Below are 4,079 nucleotides of genomic sequence, written 5' to 3'. Positions count from 1 at the left end.
ATATTTGATGTCTATGTTCAGGTGAAACGCAAACATATACTGAATATATAATTGCACTTTTTGTAATCATATTTGAAAATAATTAAGGTGCATGGAATTGGAAGTCACATTATTTTATATGATCTCACTTGTTAGGATGTATTGGTTTTGAAAGACTTTAACATCAAAGAGGAGGCTAACGACACTCTGAAGCCTGTTGTGAGAAGTATGAATGTCAATGTGACAGATCATATGTTAGAGATTCGGTTTTATTGGGCAGGGAAAGGGACAACCCTCATTCCTGAAAGAGGAAATTATGGTCCTCTTATCTCTGCTATCTCCTTGTGTCATCACAGTAAGTACCATTTCCCTCAAACTCCAGTTTACTTAACAATCTCAATTCTCTGCTTCAGCGACCTTACTTATTAATGATAATATTTAACTTTCAAAATTTCAGGTCTCGAGCCACGTTGTGGAGGTCCAAATCCAAAAAAAACTACTTAAAATTTAAAAATATCTTTCAATAATTGGTATATATATATATATATATATATATATATATAAAAAAAAAAGAAATAGATATTTACACTTTAGGTGGGTCTCCTTTGCAGCGGAGAAAATAAAACATCACATGAACAACCTCCTAATTTGGGGGGCTTCGGGTCCCTTGGTAGCAATCATTCTCTTGGCTTTGGGAATATATGCTAGGAGAAAATGGAAAAGAGCCAATGAAAAAAGAGAAAGAGGTACAGTATGAAGGGTTAAGTGTATGAATCCATTTCTCTGGTACAACATGACCAATTCGTTTTAGCATTAACTAGTTATTTTCTATTTGGAACTATATATGATCATATAGATATGAGAGCCCAGGGTCTACAAACGGTTTGCTTTACTTGGAGGCAACTGCAAGCTGCAACAAACAATTTTAATGAAGCCAACAAACTTGGAGAAGGAGGTTTCGGATCCGTATACAAAGTGAGATGCCAAGTTCTTCACAAACGTAGATACCTGCGTCAGTATGGTTGTTTTGGGTGTCTGATATATATGAGAAATTTAATGGGAGAGCTGTCAGATGGAACTATCATAGCAGTCAAACAGCTTTCTTCCAAGTCAAGCCAAGGAAACCGAGAATTTGTGAATGAGATAGGAATGATCTCAGGTCTGAATCATCCAAACCTTGTCAAGCTTTACGGTTGCTGTGTCGACAAGGATCAATTACTGCTCGTATATGAATACATGGAAAATAACTCCCTTGCTCTTGCCTTGTTTGGTAATTTAAATTCATGCAGATTTTTCTTACATTTTAAGTCTAATTAAAGTGTAAATCTTATTTATTACTTGCAAAGTGATATAGCATTCCTCTTTTGTTTACATCCCATTGTCAGGAAAGAACTTCTTGAAACTAGATTGGGGAGCAAGACAAAAAATCTGTGTGGGAATCGCAAGAGGGCTTGAATTCCTCCACGAAGGATCGACGATCAGAATGGTTCATCGTGACATAAAAACAACTAATGTCCTTCTAGACGCCGACCTTAATGCAAAAATATCTGATTTTGGATTGGCTAGGCTGCATGAATCAGAACACAGTCACATTAGCACCAAAATTGCAGGAACCATGTAAGTATATATAGAACGTAAAGTCTAAAACCGCAATGATTGGTGGCTAAAGAAATATCTCATTCTTGGTTTCTTTAATGCTGCAGTGGATATATGGCTCCAGAATACGCATTATGGGGTCAACTGACAGAGAAAGCAGACGTGTACAGCTTCGGTGTTGTGGCGATGGAAATTGTTACTGGAAAGAGTAATACAAAACAGAAGGGAAGTGTTGATCACGTCTCGCTTATCAATTGGGTAACCCTGGAGCATTTTTTTCTCCTTAGCCCATTATGTATATCTGTTTCCATAAGTTAACTTCATCAACCCCTTGTTGTTATATCAAATCACAGGCACTAACGCTGCAACAGACAGGGGATATAATGGAGATCATAGATCCTATACTCGAAGGTGAGTTCAACAGAAACGAAGCCGTAAGAATGATCAAAGTTGCTCTCATTTGCACAAACTCATCTCCTTCCTTGAGGCCAGCAATGTCAGATGCTGTTAAAATGCTTGAGGGAGAGATCGAAATCAAACAGGTTATGTCAGATCCTGGTTTATATGGACACAACTGGAGCTTCTCAAAGCTGAGCGACCTTGATAAACATGGTAGCTCGAGCACGTCTGGTGTGACGACCGACCAAACAACAACAACAATAAAATCCTCTGTTTCTGATCTCTACCCATTATACCCACAATCCGTGATCCAAACTCCAACCGTAGAATTACCATCCTCGTCACAGTAAAATTAAAAGCTGTACATGTCTTGTCTCTTATCACTTCAGAGACTTGTGAGGCTATCCTGAAGTTATAGTTCCTTTTATCATCAAAGCTGTGTGAAGCTTTACTATAGTTAAGCTAAATTAATGTATATCCAAAGAAAAAGTATATATCTCTTATGAATGTTTGTTAAACTCGAATCATATAATTTTAATAAAAGTTTCTAGTCCTTGCTGAATCAAAATCCCTTTCTTTTCACTTTGGTTGAACATTTTTCCTAACTCATTTTCATTGGATTTTCTCGGATGACATAAAATGGACATGAAAGACAGAAATAGTAACTCTATGATCATTTAACCAATTGTAGGGTTTATTGTTTACATAAATGACGTAGAAACAAATTTCTTCATCAATTATATATCATCTTCGTCTTAACACTTTTCTCTTGGAAAAAAAAAACGAGTACTGTAATGACTTGCGTTTCAAGCCATCGTCGTTGTCTTCTGATTAGTCTCGATTAAGATCATCCTCTGAATCTGCTTATGATGTGTACACAAGCCCATTCTTGTTGCTAGATAGTAAAGCGAACTAATTAGAATAATTCTTGGCGTTCACCTCTCTTATTCACCTCCACGAATCAAAATGTCATGTCATCATATTTAAAAGATAAATTAAAATAAAATAAAAAAGACAAAAAAACTTAAAAAACATATACTATAAATTTTTATTAAAGAAATTATGTAGGTTTTGGGTTTAAAAATAGCTAGGGGTTAGGAAATTAAACAAACAAAAATAATTAATATTATCTAAATAAAACAGTTAAACAAATCAATTTTAAAATCATTAATCCTAACATTATTTATAGTTNAAAAAAAAAAAAAAAAAAAAAAAAAAAAAAAAAAAATCTTACGTACGAAGCTCCACATGCGCTATTGAATTGCACTTTACTACAATAACATTTGACAATGCCTTTATTGCCATGCGTTTACTTAGAAAACTAGAGTCTTTAATACCTTTTTCTTTTGCAATTTTTTTCTTTTGTCGTCGTTTATAGTTCACACGATAGATTCAAACCCAAATGACAAGGAGAGAACAATATTTCAAATTTTTTAAACTACATGTGGTCCTTCTATCATTAATTAGATTGCCGACGTTGATTATATGAAAACATGTTATATATATAGCGACAGTTACTTTGTCATCTAAATCCTTTAACCCATCTTCATTTTTTAAAATAGCAACAGACGAGATTTCTTGCCGTCATTGGCTATCACTATTTTAGAATTTATTGTCATCACTCATCATGCCAATAATTACGGTAAGTTGAACGCCTCCGGGAGTGGGNTTAAAAGCTGTACATGTCTTGTCTCTTATCACTTCAGAGGCTTGTGAGGCTATCCTGAAGTTATAGTTCCTTTTATCATTAAAGTTGTGTGAAACTTTACTATAGTTAAGCTAAATTAATGTATATCCAAAAGAAAAAGTATATATCTCTTATGAATGTTTGTTAAACTCGAATCATATAATTTTAATAAAAGTTTCTAGTCCTTGCTGAATCAAAATCCCTTTCTTTTCACTTTGGTTGAACATTTTTCCTAACTCATTTTCATTGGATTGACTCGGATGACATAAAATGGACATGAAAGACAGAAATATAGTAACTCTATGATCATTTAACCAATTGTAGGGTTTATTGTTTACATAAATGACGTAGAAACAAATTTCTTCATTAATTATATATCATCTTCTTCTTAACACTTTTCTCTTGGAAAAAAAAAAAA

General features: G+C 34.0%; 1 pseudogene; it reads left to right on the top strand.

The window, feature by feature from the left end:
- LOC104741559 overlaps positions 1 to 2,542 on the top strand; it is a 10,182-nt pseudogene extending 7,640 nt beyond the window's left edge.

Source organism: Camelina sativa, chromosome 14, assembly GCF_000633955.1.
Source record: "Camelina sativa cultivar DH55 chromosome 14, Cs, whole genome shotgun sequence".
In the NCBI taxonomy this organism is placed as follows: Eukaryota; Viridiplantae; Streptophyta; class Magnoliopsida; order Brassicales; family Brassicaceae; genus Camelina; species Camelina sativa.
Note: the sequence above shows the minus strand (reverse complement) of the source record. Positions and strands in the feature narration are given on the sequence as shown.